The sequence below is a fragment of the Chelonia mydas genome, chromosome 3 (assembly GCF_015237465.2).
Source record: "Chelonia mydas isolate rCheMyd1 chromosome 3, rCheMyd1.pri.v2, whole genome shotgun sequence".
Classification (NCBI taxonomy): Eukaryota; Metazoa; Chordata; order Testudines; family Cheloniidae; genus Chelonia; species Chelonia mydas.
This window is the reverse complement of record NC_057851.1, coordinates 58,081,170-58,094,285: the sequence shown is the minus strand read 5'-3', so window position 1 is coordinate 58,094,285 and position 13,116 is coordinate 58,081,170. Positions and strand designations below refer to the sequence as shown.

General features: G+C 39.5%; 1 long non-coding RNA gene across 1 annotated transcript in view; it reads right to left on the bottom strand.

Moving 5' to 3' along the window:
* The window catches only part of LOC122465338, a 46,127-nt gene extending 39,255 nt beyond the window's left edge, over positions 1-6,872 (bottom strand). Inside the window, exon 1 of the long non-coding RNA XR_006290088.1 lies at positions 6,742-6,872. This is a non-coding gene — a long non-coding RNA (uncharacterized LOC122465338). The remainder of the gene's footprint in view (positions 1-6,741) is intronic.
* Between the last annotated feature and the right edge of the window lie 6,244 nt (positions 6,873-13,116).

The following is a 13,116-nucleotide window of genomic DNA, read 5'->3' as shown; positions in this document are numbered from 1 at the left end:
TAGATTCATCCTGACTTGTAGTGTAGACAGTTTCAAATTTCTGTTTGTTTAGCTCATTCATTTCTATAACAAAAAGTCCATTACTTTCCCTTGCAATGCAACAGGCCTTGTATTTCATGGATTAGTTAACAATACTATAATGAAATATTCCTCCTACTACAACTGCATTCAGAAAAATGCAGCCTTCATTACTGATTCATTTATTGTTGCTATTTGTACTACCAGCATATCCAAAATCTATTGTGATCAAGAATCTATTATAAGCCTTCTTGTCTGAAGAATATTTTCTGAAGTGCCTTCTTTTATTTCTTTGGAAGTCCACACTGAATTCCTTTGGTCTTTTCTGGCCATATATTTCTTTCCTCTCAGTTAAACTAAGTCTGCAGTAGAAGTCAGAAAAAAATCCTATACACATATGGGGAAGTCAAAAACAAAAGGCTAGTGCTGTCTTTTCAGATGTCTTCTGTATAATTTATTTTATTCTTTGCCATCCTCCCCACCCCTTCCACAATGTTTCTATACACCTACATGAGCCTCCTCCTTTGAATTATCCCACCTTTCATCCAATCGTTCTTCATCTACCTGCTTGGCAAAAAAACTTCAGGCACAGTGAACAATGAGAACACTTCAAGCATGGTTTACAAGAATAAAATACAGCTTCTGAACCCAGACAGAACAAATAATCCAGCCTCAATCTGTAAAGAGAACATACTCTGTGCTTGGAGGATGCATTTTCCTCACACAAACAGAATTCAACTGAAATAAAATACATCAGCACAGCAAGTTATGAAGTACAGCAAATATAGCACAATACATTCAAAGCAGCAAAACACCTCCAACATATCTGTGGACTGCTGTCAAAGTAACTTCCAGTCAAACTGCAAGCCCAGCAAAAGATAATGAAAACATTCGCCAAGTGCTGCTAAGGAAGCAAATATATTCAAAGCTCATTTCACAAAGTGAGCACATTATAGTATTCAGACTTCATGAAATAGAAAAACACATCTGTTGAACACCATCCTGTGAAGTGTAAAGTTATTGTTTTAATACTCTTCTTGAACCTACTCTCGTCCCTCCCTCCAAGAAAGCAATCCCCCTTCATTGTTGACTCAAAGTTGAATAAAACATCACCAGCCCAGTGAATGAGCAGCATATTTATAGTCTAGCCCCAAAATACCTCTCAGTGGTATATTATCACTTTAATTCGAACATAAATTGGGGCAAAATTTCACCCATCTCCAAAAGGCCCTAAGACCCTGATCCCTCAACACTCAGACTCATACTTAGCACAATACCAGGTAAATGCCCTGATATTTTCCATGGCTGATGATGGTGTCCTATGTGCCCTCACTAATGAAGAAAAGAAAGAATACTCCCAAGTGACAGAGGATTTTGGGGAGAAGAACTGTGGAGGAAGCTTGGAAAAGCTGCTGAAGATGTGGCAAGATACCAAGCCACAGCTAGCAACAATGAGGAAAATGTAGGAGATGTCACAAAAATGAGACGTTTTGCAATAGCATTCAAGTCACCAAGAACAGTAAAAACAATGAGGCCATTCTTCTCGGGATTCCATTCTTAGTAGAACAGACAACACACACCTTGGGACACAAGCATGACTGTAAATTGTCCAAATCTTACATTTAAAATTGATACTGCGGAGTAGGGACTGCCAAAGATTATAATAGGTCTTGGAATGGAGATCTGCAAAGACCAAATAAAAGTCTCTGTGAGGCTAAATTGGATGTTTGTGACCAGTTCCTTGAGAAATAAAGAATAGAGCGAGGATGAAAAGTTCTTCAGCAAATAATATATGTAATACAAGGACTAACAACCCTCTAACTTGGGTCACCAGCGATATAAGGACTACATCCAGTACAGAAGCTGAAATGCATTAATGGGAAAAAGCAAACTATACAGGAGATATATCCACATTTCTTTATAAGTCTAGGAAAGTACAAAATAAAACTAGTTCCATCAGCAACTCCCTTTGCTCTCACTGCCCCACACCATATCTCTATAACTTTGCTAGGGAAAGTCAAAATAGAATGAAAGAGAATGGTGAAATGGGGGTTGTTTCCCACATAGAAAAACCCACTGACTAGTGTAGTGTGTCAGGATGGTTGTAGTACTGAAGCCCAATGGCAAGATTCAAATTTGCATGCATCTCATCACTCAATAAAAGCATGAGCAGAGAACGACACATTTCCCGCAGTTGACCAGACACCAGAGGCCCAAGTCTTCTCAAAGTTAGATGTTACAGCAGCCTTCTAGCAAATCCCCCTTGCTAAAGAATCTATATAGCTAACGACATTCATCACCCCATTTGGAAGGTACTATTTTAATTGGCTTCCATTCAGCATATCTTCAACACCAGAATATTTCCAAAATAGAATCTCTCAGATCGTGTCAGGTTTGCTTGGCGTCCTTTGCCATACGGATGATGTGTTGGTATATGACAGAGATAAAAATAACATGATGAGGGATTGCGTGCAGTTTTTCAATGCTTCAAACAAGCCAATCTCACTCTAAAATGTGAGAAAAGTGAATTTGGATAGAAGCAGATAAAATTTGTAAAACAGATAATTAGCAAACAGGGAATTCAGCTGGATTCAGAGAACTGAAGGCAACTATTTCTCTTACTCAAATCGTAAAGCATTTTTGCTGTAAAATGATTGGGCATAACAAATTATTTTGGTAAATTCTTATCAAATTTAGCTCATCTAACAAAACCCTTAAGAAATCTCCTTAAGGGTCATAAAATGTGGATTTGGGGGAGACCATAACAAAACACAATAAAGTAACAGAACTACTGACATCTCCACCTGTATTGGAACAATACCCAGTAAACTATCCAGTAACAGTAACATCTTCATATGGCATAGGAGAAGCGCTAAACAAAAACATCCAGAAGGAGACCAAAGACCTGTTGCATTCACATCAAGAAGCCTGACAGAAATTGAGCAGCAGGAAGCTCAGATGAAAAAGGAAGCACTAGCATGCCATAGTTAGGCATGATTTCCCTTTTACAAAATCCAGGTTGACTCTTCCCCAACATACTGTGTTCATCTATATATCTGATAATTGTGTTCACTTAGGCTACATATACACTAGAAGCATGACACTACAGCATCTGGTGAAGCTGCTCTAAACTGACGGGAGAGAGAACTCTCCAGTCGGCTTAATTACTCCACCTCCCATGAGAGCCTCTCCCGCTGACCTACTGCTGTCTACACCAGCGCTTCGGTTGGTATAATTTATGTCGGTCAGAGGTATGGATTATTCACACCCCCTGAGTGATATAAATTATACTGAACTAAATTCTATTGTAGACAAGGTCTTAGTTTCAGGAAATTTGCCTGGTACTGAAATTAGGCTTACCATATCTTCTAGAAAAACATCCAATTTTGATTAAAAGATTTCCAGTTTTCTCAAAGGGAGCTAGCACGAGCATATGTACATGAGCAGGGGAATCACACCTCTAGCTCATAGTGTAAACATAGTTTATAAGGCATGTTTTCCAATCCTTTAGTCATTCTTGTAGATCTTCTCTGAACCCTCTCCAGTTTTTCAACATCCTGCTTTACTTGTGTATACCAGAACTGGACATAGTATTCCAGCAGTGGTTACACAGTGCCAAATACTGAGATAAAATAGGTTTCAGAGTAACAGCCGTGTTAGTCTGTATTCGCAAAAAGAAAAGGAGGACTTGTGGCACCTTAGAAACTAACCAATTTATTTGAGCATGAGCTTTCGTGAGCTACAGCTCACTTCATCGGATGAAGTGAGCTGTAGCTCACGAAAGCTCATGCTCAAATAAATTGGTTAGTCTCTAAGGTGCCACAAGTCCTCCTTTTCTTTTTGAGATAAAATAACCTCTCTATTCTTACCTGATATTTCCCTTTTTACATACTCAAGGATCTCATTAGCCCTTTTGACCACAGCATTGTTCTGAGAGTTCATGTTCAGCTGATTATCCACCATTAGCCCTAAGTCTTCTTCATAGTCACTGCTTCCCCAGAGAGAGTCCCTTTCCTGTAAGTATGGGCTACATTCTTTGTTTTAGATGTATGATTTCACATTCAAACAAACTGAAACACATACGTTTGCACTTAGTTTACCAAGCAACCCTGATTGGTCTGTATCAGTGACCTGCTCTTTATTTACAACTCCCCTAATCCTTATGACATCTGCAAACTTTATGAGTAATGATTTTTTGTTTTCTTCCAGGTCACTGATAAAATTGTTAAATAGAACAGAGCCAAGAACCAGTGCTTGTGGGTCCCCACTAGAAATATACCCACTCACAATAATGATTTCCCGGTTGCCATTACTTTTAGAGATCTGTCAGCCAGTTTTTAACATGGCATACATTAAATGGATTAATTTTGTATTGTTCTAGTTTTTAATCAAAGTGTCATGCATTACCAAGTCAAATCTTTTACAGAAGTCTAAATATATTACATCAACACTGTTACTTTTAGCAACCAAACTGATAATCTCATCAAAAAGAAAATATCAAGTTAGTTTGACAGGATCTGTTTTCCATAAACCTATGTTGATTGGTGTTATTTATATTGCCCTCCTTTAATTCTTTATTAATAGAGTCCTATATCTGCCATTATATTATTTTGCCCAGGATTAGTGTCAGGCTGATAAACCTATAATAACTCAGATCATTTCATTTACCCTTTTAAAATACTGGCATATCATTAACTTTCTTCCACCATCCTCTAGAACTTCCCCAGTGTTCCAAGAGTTATTGAAAATGAACATTAGTGATCCAGAAATCTCCTTGGCCAGCTCTTTTAAAACTCTTGGATGCAACTTATCCAATAACGATTTTAACATATCTAATTTTAGTAGCACCTGTTTAACATCATCCTGAGTTAATGTTGGACTGGAAAGTATTTCATCATCATTGTCTGATTTTAGATACGTGATCTGACTTTTTCCCACATATAGAACAGAAATGTTCATTGAACACTTACTCCTTAACACTTAACCTTTTCTGAATTACTAATAATTATACCATTTGCATCTAATAATTGATAAGTGCAATTGTTAGGATTCTTTCTGTTCCTGTTATACTTAAAAATCTCTGTTTTGTTTTCCTTAATTCTTCTGACCATGGATTTGTTCTTGTGGCCTTTGGCTTCCCTTATGAATTTTCTAAAATTCTTAGCTTCTAGTTTATATTATTTGCTATCAACATCTCCTTTATACCATTTTTTGTATAGATTTATATTGTAGTATATTATATTATATTTATTATCAATGGCAAAAAGGGGAAGTTGATAGTGATGAATATAAACTATATTATAATGTGCATTATTTGTTAGGACATTGACCCATAAGCATTCATGACCATTTGTTTCCAAGTTGTCAGTGACTCAGAAACAGGTAATGCCACTCCCTCTCTCCCTTTGCACACTTAGTCCTTCTTAAATACATCCTAACTATTGATTTTAACATTTCCAAACACACAAATTATCCCACTAGGTTTGGTATTACTACTCATAAATGAGCAATTGGTGTATAGACAATTAAAGAATCTCAATATCCTGATTTTGTGTTAAATGAGTGCTTGTTTGTCCCCTCTTTAAACCCTGTGACCGGAGTCCCAAGGGAGCCAACTGAGGTCACTCAATTAGAGTGAACTGCAAAGAATAGGACAGACAATCCCTAAAACTGGTGGATATTCCAATACTTAGATTTACCAAGCAAGCACAAAACATCTTCTGTAATACCTCACTGGTTACCCAGAAGCCAACAACACAGTTCCCCTAAAGTAACCCAGCCTCAGGCCTCCCGTCAGACACCCAAGTCAAATATGATGAGGATTACTGAAAATCTTATTAATCATATAAATAAATTCTACCAATCCCCAAGGATTGAACACATTACCTCCCAGGTTAATGAATATTCCAGATCTTACCCAAATACACACTTACAGCCAATTTTTATTAGCTAAACTAAAATTCATTAAAAAAGAAAAGATAGAGAGTATGGTTAAAAGATCAGTACACATACAGACATTAGTACAATCCTGAGTTTCCGATTCATAGCAGAGATGGTGAACTTTGTAGATGCAAAGAGTACTTTCAGAAATAATTCATAGGTTATAGTCCAGTGTTTATATTCAGGGCGGTCCAGTCAGTAGTGGGATCTCAATGCTCATGGCTTAAGCTGTCGCTGCATGAAGCCTCAAGCAGGTCTGAGATTAAAAAGATTGGGACACAAACATCTTTATACAGTTCCAGGCCTTCTTGTGACAGCTTGGAGTCCTCTGGCAAACAATAGGTACTCATGGGGATTTTGAAGTAGACCCATTTCCTAAGCATCACTGGTAATTATCCACAGATTAACATAAGGCAATTGCCTGTTTCTCCACTATTCACAGATGATTTGCTAGACATTTCAAAGAGAGATGAATACAGCGATATCCGATGTTTATGTTACATTTAAATATTAATATGTTCTTATGATCTCTGAATTAACAGAATACAGCATAGACAGGGACTGTTGGATTACACTGTTGACCTCCACCAATATATATGTAAATACACAAAAACACAAACATTATCTACCCATATGTTTTTAAAAGTTGAATTTAACCTGCAGGATGCTTAACCCTTTTCTGTCATGCGTCACATGTGCCTTTTGTTTTAATGTAATGTCCATGCCATGATTCATCTGTCTCTGAAAAGATTAGTTCCCCGGTGTAGCAAAGCGATCACTCACTGATCTAGGCCTTCATGTCAGGCAGCAGCCTGGGAAGTCGGAGCCTGGGAGCTCCCCAGCTCAGCCTGCCCCTTTCCAAGCACTGCTCTGTCCATGGTACCCTTTGCTCCTTCAGGCAGCTAGGTCCATCTCTCTCCAAAGCTAGAGAGAGACTGCCCTGCCTCCTGGCCCTGCAGCTCTTTTATAGGGCCCTGCCTGGCTGCCTCCCAGCCTTTTCCTATTGGCTCCCTGGGGCAGCCCTTTCCCAGGGCTGGTTTTAACACCTTCAGGGCTGGAGCGGAGTGACCGCCCCACTACACCCAGCTAATGAAATGGAAGCCATCCAAACTGTTCAGCTCCCTCTCCCTGGAGAACAATGGTGGGCAACCTGCGGCCTGCAGGCCGCGAGACAGTTTGTTTATAATGACCGTCCACAGGCACCGCCATCCGCAGCTCTCAGTGGCTGCAGTTTGCCGTTCCCAGCCAATGGGAGCTGTGGGAAGTGGCCACTCGCACTATTGCAGGTACAGTCTACTTTTAGTGTGCTAGCTTGATCAGAGCTAGCATGAGCATGTCTCTTTAAGATGGAAATCACACTTCCAGCTCCAAGTGTAGACATACCGTGGCTGTCCATAAACTCCTCGGTGTCTCTGATGCGCCGCAGTGTCTGTACTTGTCCTTGCAGATCACAAAGCCTTTTTTCCAGCACAGCCGTTGGCTTGCACTTCAGACAGAGAAAATCCATCCTGGTTTCTGGCAAGAAGGAAAACATGGCACAGCCATTGCAGGTCACAACACTACTCCATTGCTGGTAATTGAGTGCATGAGGCACAGAGGAAGCTTGGACAGACACAGTTCAATACTGAATTGAGCTGAAACAAAATGTTCCAATTCAGTTTTACAAACCAAAATGAAACATTTCAATTGGTGAATGTTGCAATATTTTGTTAAAAATGTCAAGACAAAATGTTGATATTTCTGAATAAAAACTTTTCAGAGCTTTTCAATCCACACAAAAAAAGTTTATTTCAAAATTTTGCCCAATTTGGGACAAAAAATGTTGAGATATTGGAATTTCTCGCAGGATGGAATTTCTGATTTTCTATCATTTCCTCTTAGTAGGCATAATAGGGTTAAATAAAGAAACTTGAACAAGGCATACTTGTCAGTGGAGAATATTAGTCTCAGGAGTCCTTCACAAACTAGCAGTGGACGTTCCATTGCTTGTGACTTTAAGCAGCAGACTGGATAAAACAGTAGAAAGTGTACTGTAGGGAACAATCTTGCATTTGCAGGGAAATGGAGTGGATGATTTAATAGGCCTTTTTCCACCTAATTTGTGTACTTCATAATGTTACCTGCATATAAATCATCCATTAATATTCCTCAGATCTGAAATATATGTGATTAACTTGGGATAGGGTAAAAATGGAATATAGTACATCCAAATAAAAATGAATCAGTCTTTTATTACACCTTCTGTGCTATCAAATTTGAAAAACATACGCGAGTGGTTTCATAAGCAGCTATAGTTGAACAAAATAACATTTCTGTCTTTATCACCAGAGTTCATTAAAATAGGAACTTGGTACATTTATTAGTCTAAGGTATACAAAATCTAAAATCTGAGCTGAAAGATGTGCACTTGTGTGCCAATAATTTTAAAGTACTTTACTATGGGCCTGATTCTCCACATAAATTTGTGTAAATTAGGTGTTGTTCCGCTGAAGTCACCAGAGTAAAACAAGGGTGAGAACAGAATCAGGCCATACATGTAAAATGTAAAACAAAATGACATTTATTCCACGTTGGGTATCTTTCTAGCAATACCTTTTTCCATGCGTCTGTCATTAACATTAAAAGGAATCATGCCGCTAAATCCTCCATGCAATGTGCTAAAAAGTATGAGATCAGGAGTTAAAGTAAAGGGAAAAAAAGCTTCCTCTCTTCTGCCAAAGCAGAGCTCCTCCATCTCTCCCTGGCTTCAGGAAACAGCACTCTCTGAAGCTCTCCCTCCTCATTAGCTGGTGTCCTGACAGCTTCCTCTTCCTCTTTGCTTTAATACCTGGATAGAGTGTATAATAGAAATGTTAAATTACACTAAGCAGTAAGAGCACTATTTAGCATTATTGTATACTGCTATAAAAAGAACTTAACTGGCTTAGAAAAATAAGTCTGGATTGGGGTTAACTAACTGGGTATCAGATTTTAGCCTGATTCATTTTTAATCTGATGATATGGTAAACCACAGAAACTGGAGAGTATAATGGAAAAATGTGCCACGATAATTTCACATTCCTTGTCTGCAAAGATGTCATTGGACTCCAGTTGAGAAATATTAGCCATAGTCCATAAAAAATCTTTAAATAAGTGGACTTGAAGGGTCAGAATGCAGAGTACCTCAGAACCAGCCTAACAGACAACCTTATCATGGGACCGCATTAGTCGTCAATATGCCAGCCTGATTGTTAATTATTATTTGTAATACACTAGCACCAAGAGACTCAAACCAAGATCGGACAACAGTGTGTTGAGGAACAAAAGATAATTAAAATAAATGGCTGCCTTGATTACACAATGGCTACAGCAATTGTATGTTGCTTCTGATAAATTGTGAAGCACAAAATGAAGCTAGGGATTGGCATTAGCGCCTTGAATTAAACACAGTGCATGGGAAAAAATAAATAAACTGTGATATGCAGCACACATCACCTTAAGAAGTTAGTTTAAAAAGACTCGTCTCTATTCCAGCTATAGAGTACATGACCATAGGAGTATAAACCAAAGTATTAGAAACTATTTCAGTGGTCAACAAGGTGTGATTTAGCATTTTCAGAGTTGAAAAGGGCTGTTGTGACTTCTCCTGTCTTTGCATATCTATGTTTCAAAATCCCTTTCCTATTGGACACAGATGCTAGTGCTTACAGTTTGGGGGACAGCATTTCAGCATGGCTGCCTGCTCCCTAAATCAGAAACTCTAGCTGTGAAAAATGAGTCTGAGAAAGTTACAGCAGTGAATCTCCCATTCAAACAAAATGGGCAAGGTCTGCCTAAGGCAGCAAATTCCACAGAAATAATAGGAGTTCCTCAGGGACTGACTGGAAGTTTCTCCTTCCTGGGTGGAAAGAAAGTCCATCAGGGAGCGAAAAATGCCACAGGAATTTGAATGGGAATAAAAATTGATTTGTGAAGGCATCTTGACAGACACTGTACATATGTAACAGCCGTGTTAGTCTGTATTCGCAAAAAGAAAAGGAGTACTTGTGGTACCTTAGAGACTAACCAATTTATTTGAGCATGAGCTTTCATGAGCTACAGCTCACTTCATCGGATGCATAGAATCATAGAATCATAGAATATCAGGGTTGGAAGGGACCCCAGAAGGTCATCTAGTCCAACCCCCTGCTCGAAGCAGGACCAATTCCCAGTTAAATCATCCCAGCCAGGGCTTTGTCAAGCCTGACCTTAAAAACCTCTAAGGAAGGAGATTCTACCACCTCCCTAGGTAACGCATTCCAGTGTTTCACCACCCTCTTAGTGAAAAAGTTTTTCCTAATATCCAATCTAAACCTCCCCCATTGCAACTTGAGACCATTACTCCTCGTTCTGTCATCTGCTACCACTGAGAACAGTCTAGAGCCATCCTCTTTGGAACCCCCTTTCAGGTAGTTGAAAGCAGCTATCAAATCCCCCCTCATTCTTCTCTTCTGCAGACTAAACAACTCCAGCTCCCTCAGCCTCTCCTCATAAGTCACGTGCTCTAGACCCCTAATCATTTTTGTTGCCCTTCGCTGGACTCTCTCCAATTTATCCACATCCTTCTTGTAGTGTGGGGCCCAAAACTGGACACAGTACTCCAGATGAGGCCTCACCAGTGTCGAATAGAGGGGAACGATCACGTCCCTCGATCTGCTTGCTATGCCCCTACTTATACATCCCAAAATGCCATTGGCCTTCTTGGCAACAAGGGCACACTGCTGACTCATATCCAGCTTCTCGTCCACTGTCACCCCTAGGTCCTTTTCCGCAGAACTGCTGCCTAGCCATTCGGTCCCTAGTCTGTAGCGGTGCATTGGATTCTTCCATCCTAAGTGTAGGACCCTGCACTTATCCTTATTGAACCTCATCAGATTTCTTTTGGCCCAAACCTCCAATTTGTCTAGGTCCTTCTGTATCCTATCCCTCTCCTCCAGCGTATCTACCACTCCTCCCAGTTTAGTATCATCCGCAAATTTGCTGAGAGTGCAATCCACACCATCCTCCAGATCATTTATGAAGATATTGAACAAAACCGGCCCCAGGACCGACCCCTGGGGCACTCCACTTGACACCGGCTGCCAACTAGACATGGAGCCATTGATCACTACCCGTTGAGCCCGACAATCTAGCCATCTTTCTACCCACCTTATAGTGCATTCATCCAGCCCATACTTCCTTAACTTGCTGACAAGAATGCTGTGGGAGACCGTGTCAAAAGCCATACATCCGATGAAGTGAGCTGTAGCTCACGAAAGCTCATGCTCAGATAAATTGGTTAGTCTCTAAGGTGCCACAAATACTCCTTTTCTTTTTGTACATATGTAGAAACCTTGTTTCATTTTTAGTTTGTTAAATTGTTTATTTTCTGTTTGGGATGGGTCAGACAGGACATCACCATTTTGGGTGCCATTGGAATGATGGGCAAAGCTAAGCGGAGGAGGGATATGCTGAGAGCTACTGGTGACTGCATGGATCATAAACCTCTTTGAGACCGGGTGTGAACACAGTCTTCATGTAAGATAGTTGTAAGAAACACTTAGGTGGCCATGCTAAAACTTAATACAGTCTGCCTAGAAATTAGCACTTGGTGGGTGGGTTCCACACTGTGTGTGGTTGTGTATGTGTGTGTGGTTCCACGAAGCAGGAAGAAAGCCAACTAGGAGCATAGGAAGCTTGATGTGACCTTGGAAAAAGCTAGTCGGAAGACAGGATAATGGGCTAGGTGGACCTTTGGTCGGATGGTCTGACCCAGTATGGCTGTTCTTATATTCTTACTATATCTCTATTACAATTGTATAGATATAAAGCATTTAAAATAGAAGAAAAGAATAGAAAAGGAAGTCACTTCGTAGCTTAGCAAGAGTTTATGGGTAAGCCTAGGTTACTCAACGTACATGTCCTCTGTGAGAAACACAAAAACAATACCTGCTGTTTGATATGCTTTAATGACCGAACTTATACCAAGGATTCTGACGTATGTGTGGATATCTATAACATTATTGTTAATAAGCTCCAATATTTTCAATATTGTCACTAAACTATATTGCGATGCACAGTAAACTTCCACTATGAAAAAAGATACAAGTGAATATGTAAGTGCAATCTACTGAAAATGAATTAGAGAGGTTCTATTCCTTTATATGAGACAAGGATGTTGTGAATTATGTGGAAAGTATTCCATAGATGTAACCTATAAAAGACTGTCTGAGAAGTCTATACTATACTACTTCATCATTATTCTGTGAGAATATTAGGTGATTGTGGTTACTATACAAGGACTCACAGAGCTTTTTCTTTAAGTGTTCTTCTTTCCAAAAATGTATGTTACTAATGTAAAAGATGGTCTATCACTTTTCAAATACAGATGTAAAAAAACCTGTGAGTTAACTTGGAACTTAGGGCACAAATATTCAGTGAAAAATAAAAGTTACATCTTGTCCATAAGCCCGTTTCAAATAAGTAAGCCACTGCTTTTTCCAGTTAAGCCTTCCTAGCCATTCAGCTAACAGTAGGGCAAAGTAGCTTTAATATTAGCATGAGACACTGACAAACATGCATGGAAGTTAGACCATTCTCATGGACGATGGACTTTTGTTAGCCCTGTTAAGGCCTGTTCCCGGTGGCAAAATTACTGTAATATAGTTATTCAGTTTTCAATGTAGCGTTCTGCTGGATGAGATGAAACCTGGAGAAGACATCCACTACATATCAGCATAGGACAGCTACCCACAAGATATTTTCTAGTGTTTTGCATGGTGGCTATACATCTGTGCCATTCAGAACTTTTATTGGATCAACTTCAGGTCTTGAAGAAGAGCTCAGAAAGCTGGTCTCTTTCACCAGCAGAAGTTGGTCCAATAAAAGGTATTACCTCAGCCACCATGTGTCTCTCATATCTTGGGACCAACATGGCTACAACACTAAAAAGAACAGTTAAGAAGTGACATATACATTTACATATGTCTAAGTAGATATCCTGGATTGTATAAAACTGACCTGGTGGGGTGAGGAGATGAAGTATAATACAGAGGGATCTGAGTGAAGCAGCCATAAGAGGAACCGGAAGAGCCTGAGATCCAAACGACACAGTCCAGAGTTACAACGAAGCAGACAAACTATGAGTCAATTAGGTTACTG